This window comes from Cetorhinus maximus, chromosome 25 (assembly GCF_964194155.1).
Source record: "Cetorhinus maximus chromosome 25, sCetMax3.hap1.1, whole genome shotgun sequence".
In the NCBI taxonomy this organism is placed as follows: domain Eukaryota; kingdom Metazoa; phylum Chordata; class Chondrichthyes; order Lamniformes; family Cetorhinidae; genus Cetorhinus; species Cetorhinus maximus.
In genome coordinates, this window is record NC_135903.1 from 45,304,716 (window position 1) to 45,325,721 (window position 21,006).

Sequence of the window (21,006 nt, forward strand, 5' to 3'; positions counted from 1 at the left end):
GTCGAGGGAGCCTTGGTGAATTTCTGCAGTGTACCTTGTAGATGGTACACACTGCTGCCACTGTATATCGGTGGCAGAGGGAGTGGGTGTTGAAGGTGGTGGATGGGTGCCAATGAGGAGTGGGGAGATGAGTTACTCTCTGCAGAATTCCCAACTTCTGACCTGCTCTTGTAGCTACAGTATTTAGTCCTAGTCCAGTTCTGTTTCTGGTCAATGGTAAACCCCAGGATGTTGACAGTGGGGGTTCAGTGATGGTATTACCATTGAACATCAAGGGACGGTGGTTATATTCCCTCTTGTTGGAGATGGTCATTGCCTGGCATTCGTGTGGCACAAATGTTACTTGCCACTTGTCAGCCCAAACCTGGATATTGTCCAGGTCTTGCTGCATTTGGACATGGACTGCTTCAGTGTCTGAGGAGTCGCAAATGGTGTTGAACATTGTGCAATCATCAGTGAACATCCCCACTTCTGACCTTATGATGGAAGGAAGGTCATTGATGAAGCAGCTGAAGATTTTTGGGCTGAGGACACTACCATGAGGAACTCCTGCAGTGATGTCCTGGAGCTGAGCTGACTGACCTCCAACAACTACAACCAGCTTGCTTTGTGCTAGGTATGACTCCAACCAGTGGAGAGTTTTCCGTCTGATTCCCATTGACTCCAGTTTGCTAGGGCTCCTTGATGCCACACTCGGTCAAATGCTGCCTTGATGTCAAGGGCAGTCACTCTCACCTCACCTCGGGAGTTCAGCTCTTTTGTCCATGTTTGAACCAAGGCTGTAATGAGGTCAGGAACTGAGTGGCCCTGGCGGAACGCAAACTGGGCATCATTGATCAGGTTATTGCTAAGCAGTTGCCACTTGATAGCACCGTTGATGACCTCTTCCATTACTTTAGTGATGATCGAGAGTAGACTGATGGGCAGTAATTGGCTGGATTAGATTTGTCCTGCTTTTGTGTACAGGACATACCTGGGTGATTTTCCACATAGCCAGGTAGATGCCAGTGTTGTAGCTGTACTGGAACAGCTTGGCTAGGGGCGCGGCAAGTTCTCCAGTACTGAAGGTCTTCAGTACTATTGCCGGAATATTGTCAAGGCCCAAAGCCTTTGCAATATCCAGTGCCTTCAGCCATTCCTTGATATCATGTGGAGTGAATCGAATTGGCTGAAGACTGGCATCTGTGATGCTGGGGACCTCCGGAGGAGACCGAGATGGATCATCCACTTGGCACTTCTGGCTGAAGATTGTAGCAAATGCTTTAGCCTTATCTTTTGCACTAATGTGCTGGGCTTCTGCCTCATTGAGGATGGGGATATTTGTGGAGCCTCCTCCTCCAGTGAGTTGTTTAATTGTCCACCACCATTCACGACTAGATGTGGCAGGACTGCAGACCTTAAGTCTGATCTGTTGATTGTGGGATCGCTTAGACCTGTCTATCACTTCCTGCTTATGCTGTTTGGCACACAAGTAGTTAGTTCTGTGTTATAGCTTCACCAGGTTGACACCTCATTTTTAGGTATGCCTGGTGCTGCTCCTGGCATGCCCTCCTGCACTCTTCATTGAACCAGGGTTGATCCCCTGGCTTGATGGTAATGGTAGAGCGGGGGATATGCCAGGTCATGAGGTTACAGATTTTGTTCGAGTACAATTATGCTGCTGCTGATCTCCCACAGCGCCTCATGGATGCCCAGTCTTGAGTTGCTACATCTGTTTGAAATCTATCCCATTTAGCATGGTGGTAGTGACACCAACACGATGGAGGGTATCCTCAATGTGAAGGCGGGATTTCGTCTCCACAATGATCGTGCGGTGGTCGCTCCTACCGATACTGTCATGGACAGATGCATCTGCGGTAGGCAGGTTGGTGAGGATGAGGTCAAGTATGTTTTTTCTTCTTGTTGGTTCCCTCACCACCAGTCTAGCAGCTATGTCATTTAGGACTTGGCCAGCTTGGTCTGTAGTGGCGCTACCGAGCCACCCTGGATGATGGACATTGAAATCCCCCACCAAGAGTACATTCTGCACCCTTGCCACCCTCAGTGCTTCCTCCAAGTGGTGTTCAACATGGAGCAGTACTGATTCATCAGCTGAGGGAGGGTGATACGTGGTAATCAGCAGGAGGTTTCCTTGCCCATGTTTAACCTGATGTCATGAGACTTCATGGGGTCTGGAGCCGATATTGAGGACTCCCAGGACAACTCCCTCCCAACCGTATGCTGCTGTGCCGCCACCTCTGCTGGGCCTGTCCTGCCGGTGGGACAGGACATACCCAGATATGATGATGGTGGTGTCTGGGACGTTATCTGTAAGGTATGATTCCGTGAGGATGACTATGTCACGCTGTTGCTTGACTAGTCTGTGAGACAGCTCTCCCAATTTTGGCAATAGCCACCAGATGTTAGTAAGGACAACTCTGAGGAACTCCTGCAGTGATGTCCTGGAGCTGAGATGACTGACCTCCAGCAACCACAACCATCTTAATTTGTGCCCGGTATGACTCCAACCAGTGGAGAGTTTTCCCCGATTCCCCTTCAAGTCATACGGACTTGAAACGTTAACTCTGTTTCTCTCTCCACAGATGTTGCCAGACCTGCTGAGTTTTTCCAGCGTTTTCTGTTTTTTTCCCAGATTTCCAATATCTGCAGTGTTTTGCTTTTACTCTGATGAAATCTTGGTTGAATTATTGACACAACTGGATTCCTGGATTTTATTTTATTACATGGTACAGGGAAAAGTCAGAATGTTTCCACAATGTCTCTCTCTATTCGCTCAGCACAGTGGCAGAAATGTCAAATGCTCAAATACATTTTAAATGAAATGTATGACATAGAAAGTCAAAGACCTGGTGTTTATTTACAAAGTTGACCAATTTTAACAATGTAATTATGTAAAAAAGCATTATATGTGACACTGCCTCATTTCCAGCCACATGATTATTTTACAGTTCAGTAACTGCAGGAACAACATTTAAGTTGAAGGCTGTGATTCCATGTTGAATTCTACTTTGTGATCAGTCTTCAATGCGTTCAGACAGTCTCTGCACCCAATCCTCTTTGGCCTCAACAATAAATTGTACACAATTGCAGCCAAGACTCCTCCGAGCAAGGGCCCCACCCAAAAAATCTGCAACAACACAACAGATGTAATGTAAATTCTAAAGGTGCAGCCTGTGCTCTGAGCCAGGGGATGATCAAAGATAAAATTAAACATTTGAGGTTAACAATTCTCTGTATACAGAGCTGTCGCTATTGTTCAGTAGGAGGTCTATAATCACCAGTAAGTCTCAAAGGGATAACTTTAAACTAATCCACCCATGAGAAACTGAAGAAATCGAGGGAAATCCTGTCCCCGCTTTAGGCTAATGGAAACTGTGGCAATTACTCCAGCCAATCCCACTCATCCCCAGTGTGCCCCCATATTAACCTGCACTTTTAGCAGGTGAGCAGGACACTCGTTGTAAGGAGTGGAGTGTGACTTTAAATATGCAGATTGAGTCTGAGGTCATCAGAGATGAGGTCAGCTCTCTGACATGGATGGAGTCAGCTCCCCTACAGAGGCAGAGTTAGTGACACATGAATCCAAACCTAGAGTTAGATTTTGGGCCAAGCAGGTAAGTTTGACATTTTGGGCCAGATTTTCATGTCGGAGACAGGAGTTGAGCGACTGTGATCCTACTTTCGTCTCGAGACTGCCAACAGGCGGGATCTCCTAGGGTACAGGCCCTAAGTGGTTTGGGGCTTACCAGTGGCAGGCTTGAGGTGGGAGTGGAGGTGGATTGATTCCAGATCAGACAGATTAAAAGGCCCACCTCCATTCCTAAAAAACCCAGGCATGTCCAAGGCAACCAGTGGCTCATCGATATACAATTAAACCTTCTGAGAACTTTAAACCCAATTTCACTCTACCACCTCAAACCCCCTCACCCCACCTTGCAGATGTGCAAACAAAGTTGATGGTAAATGAATTATCTGGGACAGAGCAACAGGACAAATGAGAGGGAAAAGAAACCAAAACATCCATGTCCTGGGAGATGACGATGTGCTTGAGGAACCGTTCACCTACATGAAATGGATGTGACAGTTACCAGAGAATAGAAATTCACACAACCGTTCAGATCAGGGAGAGGGTGAGAGATGATAAATCTAAAGCGGAAGCTTGATGCTGGAGCACAGAGTAACATCATCCCGCTTAGACTATACCTGAAGATCTTTCCAGAAAATTTGAAAGAAAATGGTTACCTAAGGAAAGATGTTCTGAAACTGAGCAATGTCATGTATCAGCACACGAGGGAACTGAGATTCGACAACCAGTAACAGCCCAAATCAGAGGGACATGCAAAGGGAAAGATGTTAACTGGATGTTTTACTTCACTGAATGAGATGGGTCTGCTATCCTGGGGTTGAGCAGATGTGAAGAGCTGCAGCTGATCTCAGTAAACTATAAGATAAAGGAGGTGGCACTGAGGATTGAAGGTAGTACACCCATTGAAAAGCACCCCCTGGTCAGAAGCAAGAAAAACCTGGGACAAATGTACCCAGAGTGTTTTGATGAGGCAGTTGGATGCTTTGAAGATATTGAGTATCACATCAGTATTAATCCAGTGATGAAACCAGTGATTCATCCTCCATGTAAAGTACCAACAGAACTAAAAGGGAAGTTTGAAAGAGAGTTTGAGAAATGGAAGAAAAGAAAATGATAGCCAGAGTCACAGAGCCTACAGATTGGGTACTTTCCATTGTGGTGAGAGGGAAGACAAATGGATAGCTACAAATTTGCCTGGATCCCAAATATCTTAGTCAAGTAATAAAGAGGGATCACTTACCCCAGTCCGACACTGGAAGATATCACACCCAGCAGGGGTGGGATACCCGCTCACTGAGCGGGATGATGTTACTCTGTGCTCCAGCATCAAGCTTCAGCTTTAGATTTATCATCTCTCACCCTCTCCTTGATCTGAATGATTGTGTGAATTTCTATTCTCTGGGAACTGTCACATCCATTTCAAGTAGGTGAACAGTTCCTCAAGCTCATCGTCATCTCCCAGGACATGGATGTTTTGGTTTCTTTTCCCTCTCATTTGCCCTGTTGCTCTGTCTCTGATAATTCATTTACCATCAACTTTGTTTGCATACGGTCAAAAGTTTTTAGCAAACTCGATGCTGGGAATTGCTACTGGAATGTGAAACTTGATGAGGAAGCTTCCCTGTTGATAACACTCAACACACCTTTTGGCCAGTTACAAGTTCCTAGATCTACGTTTCACCTTAAGCCAGGGTGTGTCCAGCAGTAAGTGGATGAGATATACAGGGGATGTAAAGGAGCAATTGGCATAGCTGAAGGTGTCCAGATCTGTGGCGTATGAAAAAGATCATGCCCACTATCTTTGACAGAGTCATGCCAAGACCTGGAAAAGTCACATTTATCTTTGAGATGGAAGCTCCAAGAGACAAAAAATAGAAGTTTCCTTGGCTTTATCCAGTGTATGAGATGTCTCCTACCTCACATGTCAGAACATAAGAGGAAATCTATGAGAGAAGATGTTGAGTACCAGTGGTCAGAGTCACACGAGGAATTTCAGCAAACACAAATACATAGTATGCAAGGAGACAAGTCTGTCATATCACAACAGGGAGAAACCTGTCACTCTGCAAGTCGATGCTTCTACAAAAAGGACTGTAAACGACCCTTGTACAAGAGGGAAAACTGATAGCATTCACTTCCAAAGCCTTAACATCAGCTGAGACCAGATATGCCAACATAGAAAGAGAACTTTTGGCAGTCGTGTATGGATGTGAGAAATTCTACACATAACTCAACAGGAGAAAGTTCATAGTGAAGAGTGATCATCGTCCACTGGAGCAGATCTACAAGAAAAATCTGTGTAAAGCACCATCAAGACTACTGAGGTTACTCTTGTAGCTTCATAGTTACAATTTCACTCTGAAATACAGGCCAGGAAGAGAAATGGTGCTGACAGATACTCTATCTCAGCTGTCGTCACAGGAGAAACACAAGATATAAAAATCCATCATCTAATGAATGTAACACCACCAAAACTGAGTCAAATTAGAGATGAGACCAGCAAAGAGGAAGAGTTACAGATGCTTTCACAACAAGTGGTAAAAACATAGAAAATAGGAGCAGGTATAGGTCATTCGGCCCTTCAAGCCTGCTCCGTCATTTAATATGATCAAGCCTGATCCTATATCTTAACGCCACACTCCCGCTTGCTCCCCAAACCCCTTCACACCTTTAGAGTCTAGGAATCTCTTTATTTCCTTCTTGAATACATTCAATGACTTGGCCTCCATAGCCTTTTGTGGTGGAGAATTCCACAGGTTCACCACCGAGTGAAGAAATTTCTCCTCATTTCAGCCATAAATGGTCTACCCCGTCTCCTGAGACTGTGAGGCCTCAGTCTAGGCCCCCACAGCCAGAGGAAACATCATCCCTGCATCCAGTCTGTCCAGCCCTGACAGAATTTTATATATTTCAATTAGATCCTTTCGCATTCTTCCAAACCCCAGTAATTACAGGCCTTGTCAACTCAATTTCTCCTCATACAACAATCCTGCCATCCCAGAAATCAGTCTAATGAACCTTTGCTGCACTCCATCTATGGCAAATATATCCTTTCTTAGGTAAGGAGACCAAAATTGCACACAATACTCCAGGTATGGTCTCACCGACGCCCTGTAGCCCTGCAGTAAGACATCCTTGCTCCTGTACTCAAGTCCTCTCACAATGAAGGCCAACATACCATTTGCCTTCTTAACTGCTTGCTGCACCTTCATGCTTGCTTTCAGTGGTTGGTGTACAAGGACACCCAGGTCCCTTTGTACAACATTTCCCAATCTATCACCATTTAAATAATACTCTGCCATCCTGTTCTTCCAACTGAAGTGGGTAACTTCAAATCTATCCACATAGTACTGCACCTGCCATGTATTTGCCCACTCAACTTGTATAAATCATCTTGAAGCCTCTTAACATCCTCCTCACTACTCACATTCCCACCGAGTTTCATGTCATCAGCAAACTTGGAAATATTACATTTGGCTCCCTCACCCAAATCATTGATATATATTATGAATAGCTGGGGCCCAAGCACTGACCCCCGTGGTAGCCCACTAGTCACCACCTGCCACTCCAAAACTGACCCATTGAGTCCTATTCTGTTTACTGTCTGCTAACCCATTCTCAATCCATGCCAATAGATTACCCCCAATCCCATGTGCTTTAATTTTACTCACTAACCTCTTATGTGGGACTTTATCAAAAATTTTCTGAAAACCCCAATACACCACATCCACTGACTCTCCCTTATCTATGCTGGTTTTTATGTCCTCAAAAAACTCCAGTAGGTTTGTCAAACATGATTTCCCTTCATAAATCCATGTGACTTTGTCTGATCCCGTTGATATTTTCTAAGTGTCCTGTTACCACACCCTTTATAATAGACTCTAGCATTTTCCCTACTGCTGATGTTAGGCTAACAGGTTTGTAATTCCCTGTTTTCTTCCTCCCACCTTTTTTAAATAGTGGGGTTACATTTGTCACCCTCCAATTTACGAGCACTGTTCCAGAATCTACAGAATTTTGGAAGATGACAACCAACACATCCACTATTTCCATGGCTGCCACCTTTGGTACCCTGGGATGTAGATTATCAGACCCTGGGGATTTATTGGCTTTCAGTCCCATTAATTTCTCTAGCATTATTTCTTTAGTAATACTAATTTCTTTCAATTCCTCCTTCTCACTAAACTTTTGGTTCCCTAGTATTTCTGGGAGGTTATTTGTGTCTTCCTCCTTGAAGACAGAACTAAAGTAGTTGTTTAATTGCTCTGCCATTTCCTTGTTCTCTATTATAAATTCTCCCGTTTGGACTGTATGGGACCTACATTTGTCTTCACTAATCTTTTCTTATATTACATTTATTTGTTACATTTATTTATTTATTACATTTATTTGTTACATTTACAGATTTTACAGTCCACTTTTATGTTCCTTGCAAGTTTACTCTCATACTCTATTTTCCCCACTTAATCAATCTCTTGGTCCTCCTTTGCCGAATTCTAAACTGCTCTCGATCCCCAGGCTTGCTACTTTTTCTAGCACCTTTATATGACTCCTCTTTGAATCTAATAATCTCCTTAATTTCTTTTGTTAGCCATGGCTGGACCACTTTTCCTGTCGTGTTTTTGCACCAGAAAGGAATGTATAATTGTTGCAATGCGTACATTTGTTCCTTAAATATTAGCCATTGCCTACCCATCTCTTAATGAAGTCCCATAATCTATTTTAGCCAACTCACACCTCATAGCCTTATACAGTATAAATTCCATCACATTTTCACTTCTCTTTAGCTCTGAAGAAGAGTTATGTGGACTCAAAGTTCTCTCTGTTTCTCTCTCCGCAGATGCTGTCAGACCGGCTGAGTTTTTCCAGCATTTTCTGTTTTTATTTCATATTCCCAGCATTTGCAGTACTTTGCTTTTATCACACCTCATACCTTCATAGTTTCCTTCATTTGGATTTAGGACCATTGTTTCAGATAAGGTTACTTCACTTTCCATTCTAATGAAGAATTCTATCATGTTATGGTTACTGTACCCTACAGGACCGCACACAATAATTAATTAACCCCTTCTCATTGCACAATACCAAATCTAGGATAGCCTGTTCCCTAGTTGGTTCCTCGATGTATTGGTCTAAAAATGTCCACACTCCAGGAATTCATCCGCCACAGTATTATTTCTAACTTGGTGTGTTCGGTCTATATGTAGATTAAAGTCACCATGATTACAGTAGCACCCTTGTTACATGCATCTCTAATTTCCTGTTTAATGACGCCCCCTACCTTATCACTACTGTTTGGAGGCCTATAGACAACTCCCACTAATGTTTTCCACCCCTTGTTGCTTCTTAGCTCCACCCAGACCGATTCTGCATCTAGATTTTCTGAGCCAATAACCTCTCTCACTATCGCACTGATTTCATCCTTAACTAACAACACCACCCTGCCTCTTTTTACTTTTTGCCTGCCATCTTAAATATTGAATACCCTTGGATATTCAGTTCCCAGTCTTGGTTACCCTTCAGCCATGTCTCCATAAGCGCAATCCTATCGTACCCGTTTACATCTATTCGCATTGTTAATTTGTCTACCTTATTGCGAATACTCCATGCATTCAGATGCAGTGCCTTTAAACTTGTCTTTTTAACATTTTTACACATTTTTTTTGTACTATGGCCCTATTTTCTGCTAGCCCTGGTTTCCTCTGCCTTCCACTTTTGCTTTCTACTTTTCCACTTTTCATTCTTGTCTTCATTTCCCTTTCTTGTGTCTCCTGCTCAGGTTCCCATCCCCCTGCCAATCTAGTTTAAACCCTCTCTCACAGTACTAGTGAATACCCCTGCAAGGATATTGGTCCCAGTCCTGCTGGGGTGTAATCCATCCAGCTTGCACATGTCCCTTCTTCTCCAGAATCGGTCCCAATACCTCAGGAATCTAAATCCCTCCCTCCTACACCATCTCTCCAGCCATGCATCCATCTGGTCTATTCTCCTATTCCTGATCTCGCTACCTTGTGGCACTGGAAGTAATCCTGAGTAAGTAAGTCCTGCTTTTCAATTTATTTCCTAGCTCCCTATATTCTGCTTGCAGGACCTCTTCCCTCTTTTTACCAATGTCATTGGTACCGATATGCACCAAGACCTCTGGCTGTTCACCCTCCCCCTTCAGAATGTCCTGCAGCTGCTTGACCCTGGCGCCAGGGAGGCAAGGTATTCTGGTATCATGTCTACAGCTGCAGAAACATCTATCTGTTTCCCTTATGATAGAATCCCCTATCACTATTGTTCTCCCACTCTTTTTTCTCCTCCCTGTGCAGCTGAGCCACTCGTGGTGCCATGGACCTGCCTGTTGCTGCATTCCCGTGAGAAACCATCTTCTCCCAGTAGTATCCAAAACGGAAAATCTGTTGGAGAGAAAGATGGACCCAGGGCACTCCTGCACTACCTGCCAGCGCTTTTAATCTGTCTGGCGGTCACCCATTCCCTTTCTGCCTGTGCACTCTTTACCTGCGGCATGACCACCCCACTGTATGTGCTATCCACGAAGATCTCATCCTTGCGGATGCTCCAGAGTGATTCCAGTCACAGCTCCAGCTCCGAAATGCGGTTTTTGAGTAGCTGCAACTGGAGATACTTCCTACACACATGGTTGCCATGGACACTGGAAATGTCCCTGTCTTCCCACATCACAGAGGAAGAGCATTCAATGTGCCCTGCCATGACTTGTCCTTCAATACTCCTTTTACTTTTACTCCCTCTAGTTTGGAGAATATTAATGACAGAAATACTCACCAGGTCCTACTTACCAAGGCTGCCACTCTTCTTTCTGGGCAAAGGTAGAAAATAAAAATACCACCTCCTTCCCTCTTCACTGAACTCCCTCACTCACCAAACTCCAAATGTGTTTGCTATATTTTCTCAGGCCATCCAGAATGGCCTGATAAGGTGTAGCAAACAGAGCCACAGTACTGGTCTATCAGAAATGACACCTCACTGGAATATTGTTTTCTGCTAGCCAGATCCAGAATTATTATACCCAAAATGATGCAGGAAGAACTCTCCAGAAGATATGTGAAGACCACATGGGAATGGAGAAGTATAAGCTCAGAGCCAGATCAGCTGTGTACCGGGTAGGCATATACAAAGACATTGAAAATATGGTGTATACATGCGATGTATGCCAGAAGTACAGAAAGACACAGGAGAAAGACGAGATGATGGCTCCTAAAGTACCATCCAGACCATGGCATACTGTGGGAGCCAATTTATTCATGTACAATCAAGAATGGTATCTCATAGTTGCAGACTCATACTCAAAGGGCCTCATCTTACTGCCACTGGTACTTAACCTTGATGGGTAGGTTTGGGGTTGTTCCTCCTTGTTGGGCACTCTGTACCCGATGGTCTCACCATTCAGCTGGAACAGAGGGACCCGGAGTATGACCCTGGACTCTGCCTTTTCAATCAATACCCCTCCCCTACAGGATACAAACATAGGAACATAGGAGTTTGGAGCAGGAGGGCTGCTGGAGACCAGCACGTTGCTGAGTCCGAGTCAAATGATGAGCCTCTGGACTCGGTCATGTCACAGTTGCTGGAGCTGCAAAGACAAGCTCGGGAACATCAGGAAGGGATGTCCGCTGCACTCCTCAGATTGCAAGGCACGATGGAGGAGTCTGTTCATCTTCAGTCTGAGGTGATAGCACTGGTATGCCAATGTCAACACTGGTAGGATGGCGGCTGCCATGGAGACCTTGGTCCAGGACATCAGTCCTGCGCTGCTGCATGGGCTCAATTCCATTGCTAACACCATAGTTGGCCTCCAGCAGTTTCAATGTGAGAGGGGTGTAGGGCAACTTGATCTCACTCCAACTTCCTCTTCTCCTCACGGAGTCAGCTAGGGGCCCATAGGGAGGAGGATCAGCAGGTGCACACCCAGGGGCCATCCACTCTGAGAGTGTCTGGCCCATCCGAATCGCCCTCTTCCTGTGACACCAGCAGCTCCAGCTCCACAGGCCAAGGAGGGTGCCACTGTCACACAGCAGAACCTTGGAAGCAGGCCGGTGCCCTCCAGAAGACACCCACCAAGGTCATCACAGACAGTACGTCACAGTCAGCCGGCTGCCTCCATCTCTGCTGTGGATGTCCGGGGAGCACTAAGACATTGCAGCAGGCTTAGGAAGCTTAAGAAGATGTAACTCTTTCAGAATCAAACAAAAACAAAGAAAAGTACAGCACAGGAACAGGCCCTTTGGCCCTCCAAGCCTGCGCCGATCATATTGCCCGTCAACTAAAACATTTTGCACTTCCGGGGTCTGTATCCCTCTATTCCCGTCCTACTCATGTATTTGTCAAGTTGCCACTTAAACACCACTATCGTACCTGCTTCCACCACCTCCTCTGGCAGCGAATTCCAGACACTATCCTCTGCATAAAAAACTTGCCCCGAACATCTCCTCTAAAGTTTTCTCCTCTCACCTTAAATCTAAGTCCCCTAGTAATTGACTCTTCCACCCTGGGAAAAAGCTTCTGACTATCTACTCTGTCCATGCCACTCATAATTTTGTAAACTTCTATCAAGTCGCCCCTCAATCTCCGTCGCTCTAGTGAGAACAATCCGAGTTTCTCCAACCTCTCCTCATAGCTAATAACCTCCAGACCAGGCCGCATCCTGGTAAACCTCCTCTACACCCTCTCCAACACCTCCATATCCTTCTGGTAATGTGGTGACCAGAATTGCACGCAATATTCCAAGTGTGGCCTAACCAAGGTTCTATACAGCCGCAGCATGACTTCCCAGCTTTTATACTCAATACCCCTGCTGATGAAGGCAAGCATGCCATATGCCTTCCTGACTACCTTATCCACCTGCGTTGCCACTTTCAGTGACTTGTGAACCTGTTCACCCAGACCCCTCTGCCCGTCAACGCTCCCTCTCCAGGGACACCCGGCCGCGAACGTAGCCGCGGAAGAGGTCTAAACAGTCGGGTAGGACCACCCCCTTGATCGCCCACTGCCTGGACCTGTTAATGGCCAACTTGGCCAGGCCCAGGAGCAGGTTCACGAGGAGGTCCTCCTCCCTCCCGGCCCCCCTCAGCACCGGGTGGTTAAGATGATGTAATTGCACAGCCTGGGCACTGGTGTTAATCACCTGTACATACTGTTCATTATTATCAATAAACTCCCAAGAATATCTCCCTGCCTATGGCTCCTTGTTCTTATGAGCTGTGTTCGTGTCACTCAGATGTGAAACCTTTCTGCACATGATAAAGGCAGGTATCTCAGTCCAGGGCCTGTTCCCTGTGCTCTGTGCAGCCTTCAGACCACAGTGATGGTCCAGCCTCACACTCCCTGGACACATTACTGATGCCTGCACCTCGGTGGTGCTGGTCATTGCTGCTAGAATGTAGTCGGCAGGTGACACAGAGTTCCCTCATTCTCTCTGTGTGCTCTCAGCACCTTTGACGTAAGGCTGACACCTCAGCATCTGTGAACAGTGACACTGTGCACCAGCTCCTGAAGGGCTCAGCTGCTGAAGGCTGACAAATGATCAGGTGTATTCAAAGTTTCATGGCTGCGTTTCCACGATATGACCCTGATCACAGAGCGCAAGCGAGCTGCCCTCAGCCAGACAGGAGTCAGACTTTCACACGGGTTATGTGAGGATCTTTGGAGTGTCCTCACTGCATGTTGTCATCATCCTCCAGGAATCTAGCGACTATTAAGGCCTCCACTGCGTCCCCATGACAGGAGCCTTATCACGGAGAGTATATGCGCTGCAATAAGCCAGACTGGTGACAAACATTCACAGATGCAATGTGAGGATCTATGGGATCTCCTCATGTATGTCATCAACATCCTCAATGAATCTGGTAGCTGTGAGGGCCTCCCGAACGCGCCCGCCTCATCTGGCCAGTGTGATGGCCTCATTGCTGATATCCTTACCTTCGAGGACCTCCTCATCCTCATCCCTGTCGACATCCTCCTCAGAGGAAACATACAGCTCCTCCATCTCCTCAGTCAGCTGCTCTCCCCGTTTCAGCGCCAGGTTGTAAAGGGTGCAGCAGACGATGACGATGTGTGACACCCTCTGTGGACTATATTGCAGGGCTCCACCAGACCGGTCCAGACACTGGAACCTGATTTTCAACATCCTGATGCTTTGCTCCACCAAGGTGTGAGTTGCAGCAAGAGCCTTGTTGTACCTTCTCTCTGCTGCAGCCCGAGGCCGCCGCACGGGTGTCATCAGCCACGGCCTCTGTGGGTAACACTTGTCCCCGAGGAGCCATCCCTGCAGCCTCTGTGGACCCTGGAAGATGTCAACGATCTGAGACGTACTGAGAATGTTGGAGTTGTGGACACTCACTGGGAACCGAGCACAGATGTGCAGGATGTGTTTGTGGTGGTTGTAAGCCAGCCGAACATTCAGCGAGTGGAAGGCCCTGCAGTTGACCGCTTGTTGCCACGGAGATCAAAGTGCCACGTGAGTGTAGTCGATCGCATCCTGCACCTGTGGGAAACCTGAGATCTGGGCTAATCCAATCGCTCTTGCATCCTGGCTGTCCTAGTCCCGGGTGAAATGCACAAAGCTGTGTACTCTCAAGAAGATGGCATCCGTGACCACCTGTACGTGGAGGCTTGTGATACCCCTTAGATGTCACCTGTGGAGCCCTGAAAGGAGCCACTGACTTAAAATTTGAGCGCCGCAATGACTTTCACAGCCACTGGCAGTGGGTGCCCTTCATGTCCCCGTGGCACCAAATCCTGCAGCAGGTGGCAGATGTGACTGACCAGTTCCCTGGACATGCGCAGTCTTCAGCAGCACTGGTTCTTGGTCATCTACAGGAATGAAAAGCGGCGTATATAAACCCTGGGTCTAGCTAGGCGCTAGGCGCCAACCAGCAACAGCTCGCTGTGGCTCTTCAGTGGCATGTGCGGGAGCCCCAGCTGCCCCTTCTTCCTGAGGCCGCTGCTCCTCCCTCACACATCCAGGTGCCCCGTCGTTCTCTTCTTCGTCTCCCTCTCTGTAAGCAATGAGGCATACAGCTATGTCACCAGGCTCCATGACCCCAATGTATTCCTCCTGCAGGATGAAAGCGAGAGATGCATGGGTTAGTTTGCATGTTCTAAGAATCTATATTGGTTATGTCTGAAGGCCCCTTAACACATGCCAGAGAGTGCTGGCCACCACTTGGATGGCCAGAGTTTACTGTGCTGCATGGCTGCCCGAAACCCCACCCACCTCCTCCCCACTCCACCTGACTGATTGGCAGCAGCTTTGCCCATTGGACTGCAGGCTGTGCTCTCAGCTCAGGCACAGGCATTCTCCTAACCCGCCACTGCAAGGCTGCCCTGTTAGCTTGAACCACCAGGGTGATGACATTGCGAGGGGCTGTGATGCGGGCACCAGTGACTGCTCCATGGCAGCTTTAGCAAGAAGATTATACAATGTGCGCAGGCGTCCAATTGTTCTGCAGTCCACTAAAAGGCTCATTAGTTTGCAGTCTGTGCCCGAGGGGTGAAAAGCTCTGGAGCACTTGGTGGCACTTTCATGCCTCTGCATTGCTTGAGTGGACAGATAAGCTAGAGGCCCGACTCCAAGCTTCTCAATGTAGCTGCATCTGAACCGTCTCAGCTGCGGAGGAAAGGTCACTTTATATAAGGTTTCCTGAATGTGTGGCTGCTTCCCTCCACCACCCACACCCACTGCACATGCTTGTGCACTACCTTCAGCTGCAGGGCAGTCCTTGCCCCGGCACTGCACTCTCAGCCAGACAGGAAAAAGCGACTTGCCTGTGCCCTCGCCTGAATGCACGGCACCTCAACCTTGGGGTCCAACAGACGACCCTCGTGAGTGCTGTGCAATATTACTGTGCACTCACCTCCAAGTTCCCCTCGAAGTGTAGCCTTATATATGCTGTTGTGAAACATGTCACCGTGCAATCACACCGATGTGCTCGGATGATCCAGTGTTGGGGGTTGATTCCAGTCAGCCAGGCTTATGATGATATGCAGCTGTGTTACAATGAAGTTCCTGATGTCCGACAGTGGGAAATGTGGCCCGCTATTGACGTGCAGCGTGGGCGATTGCAAACCGGTTTCACGACATCTTGAAACCAATTTTTGGCCTTCTTGTCATATTGTCCCCTCACACCGCCAAACAGGCCCGATGCCAGTGGACGTGGAAAATTCCGCCCGATGTTTCTTTCAATTTGGCACAATCCTTAACTTCTTTATTTAGCCATCGATGATGCATCTTTCTCAAAGAGTCTTTCTTTCTCATTGAAATAAATCTTTGCTGAGAGTTATTAAATATCTCCTTAAAAGTCTGCCACTGTATATCTACATTTCAACTCGCTTCCCAGCTCTCTTAAGCTAGCTCTGCTTTCATACTCTTATAATTAGCTTTTTTCAGGTTTAAAACACTAGTGTTAGAACCACACTTCACTCCTTCAAACTGAACATGGGATTCTAACATGTTATGATCGATGTCACCTAAATGCTCCTTTACCATGAGGTTATTGATCAATCCTGTCTGATTGCTCATTACCAGATCTAGAATAACCTGCTCTCTGGTTGGCTCTAGAACATACTGCTCTAAGAAATTACAGCGAATACACAATGAACTCATTTTCCAGGCTACCTTTGCCTATCTGATTCTTCCAACCCATAAGTAGATTAAAGTCACCCATGATTATTGCAATACCGTTCTTACACGGCCCATTTATTTCTTACTGTATACTCTGTCCTACAGTGTAAATACTGTTAGGGGGCCTATAAGCTACTCCAACAAGTGACCTCTTACCTTTCCTAATTCTTATCTCTACCAAAACTGATTCTGCAGTTAAGAGCCAAGGTCATCTCTCACAACTGTACTAATGACATCTTTATTTAACAGAACTATTCCACCACCTTTTGCTTGCTTCCTACTTTTTTGAAATGTCAAATACCCTTCAATATTCAGGTCCCACCCTTGGTCACCTTGCAACTATGCCTCTGTGATGGCTATCAGGTCATACATACATACATATTTATTTCTATTTGTGCTAACAATTCCCCCATTTTCTTACGAATGCTGTTCGCATTCAGAAACAGAGCCTTTAACTTTGTCTTTTTACATTTTTGCAATGTCTGGCCTTATATGCTGATCTTCAGTTTGTATTCTCTGTCCCTTCCTGTCACACTCTGGTTATCTTTACCCAAATTGCTACCCTGCTCTATTATCTCATTGTTTCCCTTTGATTTACCACATCTCTTCTCACATGATCCCTCGCCTCCACTATTTAGTTTAAAGCCCTCTCTACCACCCTAGTTTTATGACTCCCAAAACGTTAATCCTAGTATGGTTCAGATGAAGACTGTCCCAGTGGTACTGCTCTGACTTTCCCCAGTACTGGTGCCAGTGCCCTTTGAATCAAAACTCCATTTCTCCCATACCAATCTTTGAGCAATGCATTCGTCTCTCTAATCTTATTTACTCTACGCCAATTTGCTCGTAGCTCAGGTAATAGAGATAGATAGGTTCTTGATTGGTAAGGGGATCAAAGGTTACGGGGAGAAGGCGGGAGAATGGGGTTGAGAAACTTATCAGCCATGATTGAATGGCGGAGCAGACTCGATGGGCCGAATGCTCCTATGTCTTGTGGTTTTATAGTAATAATCCAGAGATTATTACCTTTGAGATTCTGCTTTTTAATTTAGCTCTTAGCTGCTCATAGGCAGAATCTCTTTCCTAGTCCTATCTATGTCATTGGTACCAAGCTGTAGACACTCACTGCAGACGTGTTTGCCCTGGATCACACTGGTTTCCAGGAGGTTCTACATTCCGCAGCCGCAACACAGCATCTACCCTGCCAACTTTGTTATGTGGTTAATTAATTTATTATTTTCTTAATTAATTTATAATTAATTGACCCTAACACTCTCAATGAGCTTTACTACTGCTTGTAAACCTTACTAAATACTAATAGGGAAGCCCAACAAACACACCTTACTTACGTTTTTTTTCCTGGGGTCTCCACTGTGATTCCGGGTTTAGGTTACACTGCAAAACCAGCAGTGGCCCAGTGCTGCCAATACTGGAGAGCTACTGGCCTTTGATTGGCTAGCAGTTCTTGGAGGTGGGACATCCGCCCTCTAACAATTCCCCTCACAGGAGCCAGGAACCCTGATGCTGAACAGTAGGTTCTGAATTGGGATTAAGTGCGATCAGGCTGCCTGGTTTTCCAGCTGTTGGATGGGTGTCCCACCCGGACCATTATTCTGCACATTGAGTGATTATGTCACAGGAAGCAGCCATTCTGCCCAATGACTCCATGCTGGCTCTCTGTAAAGCAATTGAATCAATCCCATTTCCCTATTCTATTGCCATAACCCTACAAGTTAACTTCATCAAGTGCCCATCCAATTTATGTGGTACCTTGTCGAATGCTTTTATGGACAGATTGGTGGAATGGAGAAAAAAGCTAATTGATATATTTTAGAAGCAAGAACAAGGAGAGATAATATAAAATAAAGGGTAGAATTCTAATGTGGGTGCAGAATCACAGAATCACACTGTGCAGAAAGAGGCCCTTTGGCCCATCGAGTCTGCACTGACACATGAGAAACACCTGATCTACCTACCTAATCCCATTTACCAGCACTTGGCCCATAGCCTTGAATGTTATGACGTGCCAAGTGCTCATCCAGGTACTTTTTAAAGGATGTGAGGCAACCCGCCTCCACCACCCTCCCAGGCAGCGCATTCCAGACCGTCACCACCCTCTGGGTAAAAAAGTTTTTCCTCACATCCCCGCTAAACCTCCTGACCCTCACCTTGAAGCAGAGAGGGACTTGGTGGTATATTCGCAAAAAATCATTAAAAGTGTCAGGGCAGGTTGAGAATGTGGTTAAGAAGAAGTATAGTATTCTGGCCTTTATCAAGGCATAGAGTACAAAATCTAGGAAATTAGGAAGAACCTCTACAAAACACTGGTATTGTGTCCAATTCTGGGCATCACACACTAGCAAGGATGTGAAGGCATTAAAGAGGTTGCCAAAAAGATTGATGAGAATGGTTCCAGGTATGAGCAATTTCAGTTCCGTGGCTAGATTGGAGAAAGAGGGGCTGTTTTTGGAAAAGAGAAGGTTGAGAGGAGATTTAATAGAGGCATTCAAAATTGAAAGGGGTGCAGACAGATTAGATAGGGGGATGGTAGTTCAGATTGGTGGAAGGGTTGAGAACTGGAGGGCACGGATTTAAAGTGATTAGCAAATGAACCAAAGGCGACATGAGGAAAAACTTTACAGTGAATGGTTACGATCTGGAGCGTGTTGCCTGAGAGAATGGGGGAGACAGATTCAATTGTGGCTTTCATAAAATTTACAGGCCTATATAAAAAAGTAGGGGTGTGGTACTAGCTGAGTTTCTCTTACAGAGAGCTAGCATGAATTAGATGGGTTGAATGGCCTCCTGTGCTGTGGGTGGGTACGTAGGAGGAAAATTAATGGAATCTTTACTAAAGGAGAGAATAGAAGATGATCTAGAAATGAGGAATATAATAATGAATAGTCTGCATGGATTTCAAAAGGGAAAGTCTTGCTTGACCAACCTTTTTGAATTTTTTGAGGAGGTAACAGAGAGAATAGACTAAGGTAGATGTAATTTATCTAGATATACACAAGGCCTTCGATAAGGTGTCTCATAATGGACTAATGAATATGGTTAGAGAATGTGGAGTCAGGACAAGGAGCAGAATGGATTGCTAGTTGGTTTCAAGACAGAAAGCAGAGAGTGGGAATAAAGGGTAGTTATTTAGAGTGGCAGAATGCAGGAAATGGTATTCCGCAAGGATCAGTGCTGGGACTACTGCTGTTCACAATTTACATTAACAATTTGGATTTTGGAATCAAAAACACAATTACTAAATTTGCAGATGGCACCAGATTTGGAGGGGAGATAGCCAACACTATGGAGGACTGCAATAAATTACAGGAGGACATTAATAAACTTACAGAAAGGGCAAATAATTGGCAAATGAAGTTTAGCTCAGATAAATGTGAGGTAGTACATTTTGGTAGGAAGAATAAGGAGGTCAGTTATTACTTGGAAGATGAAAGTCTAAGTCGGGTAGAAGAACAAAGGGATCTCAGAGTACAAATACACCAATCATTAAAAGTCGCACCACAGGTTAGCAAGGCCATAAAACAGGCAAATCAAGCACTAGGCTTTTTTTCTAGAGGGGTAGAATTGAAAAGTAGGGAAGCATCGAACCTTGGTTAGACCACACTTACAGTACTGTATGCAGTTCTGGTCACCAACTTATAAAAATGATAGAGGTACTGGAGAAGATGCGAAGAAGATTTACCAGGATGATAGCAGAATGTGTGGGTATAAATATATGAAACCCCAAAGAAATTACTCCCTCCAGTTTTAAAATCTCTTTACATATTGTTTTGTTTATCTACCATTCTATATTTAACATGTAATTGGGGCAAATATACCTTCTGCTAGCTTTCTGCCTTAAAAGTCAATCCACAACCAAACACCCCATAGAGATAATGGAGCAGCAAATAGCATGCCCTGAATTGACCACCTTCCACTCCCTTATTCTTCACTTCAACCCATACACATGGCAGAATCTTGTACCTTCCCCCACGATGAGTTTGGCGGCAGGAGGCATTTAATTGGACAGAAGGGTGGTGTGTGAGGACCCTTCAACTTCCCACCTCCACCCCAATTAAGTCATGGCGGGAGGTTCATGGTAGACCTTCCTGCCCCACCATCAATCAATGCCCTTAAGTAGGCAATTAATGCCCGCCTAAGGGCCTCATACTGCTGCTTCTGCTATTAACCCAATGGTAGGCAGGAGGGTTGCCATGTGGGGAGCATGACAAGTAAACCCTGGTGTATTTGCCTGCTGGCTTCTATTCAGTTTCCTCATTCAAATGCACTAAGTGCCTGAGGGATCTGGCGTTGGGAAGGGGTTGGGGTAGGTGCCACTGAGGGTCACTGCCTTGTCCTTGCTGCCAACTCCCCTACATCCCCACTCCATGAACCTCCTCCCACCATCACTTACCTGTGGCCTAGGTCTCAGGGCACGTGTGGTTGTCGTCCTGCAACAGCCACTGCCGCCCTGGTGATGCTGCCACTCTGAAGAGCTACCTCTGATTGGCTGCTAGCTTTTGGTAGGCGGGACTTCTGTCCCCTGGGTCCTGATCCTCGGGAAAGGCCTGCTGCTGACCTGTCAACTGCCTGTTTGGGACATTCTACCAGTGGGCATTCCCAGAAAGAGATGATGGGGGGGGGTCCTTGATGGGTCACCAGCTGATGGCCAAGACCCCTATTGCCGGCACAAGATTTTGCTCACGTTGTTTTAGGTAAGGTGATATGTTTCTATTTAGAAATTGTCGTGTAGTATGACCAAGCAATGAAGTATGCT

At 46.0% G+C, this 21,006-nt stretch overlaps 1 long non-coding RNA gene across 1 annotated transcript; it reads right to left on the reverse strand.

Moving 5' to 3' along the window:
• Positions 1-2,833: 2,833 nt before the first annotated feature.
• LOC144667777 (uncharacterized) lies at positions 2,834-20,723 on the reverse strand. Its single transcript, XR_013573373.1, has 2 exons — positions 20,644-20,723; positions 2,834-3,127 (listed from the first exon to the last, which is right to left on the reverse strand). It is a non-coding gene; the product is annotated as an uncharacterized LOC144667777 (long non-coding RNA).
• Between the last annotated feature and the right edge of the window lie 283 nt (positions 20,724-21,006).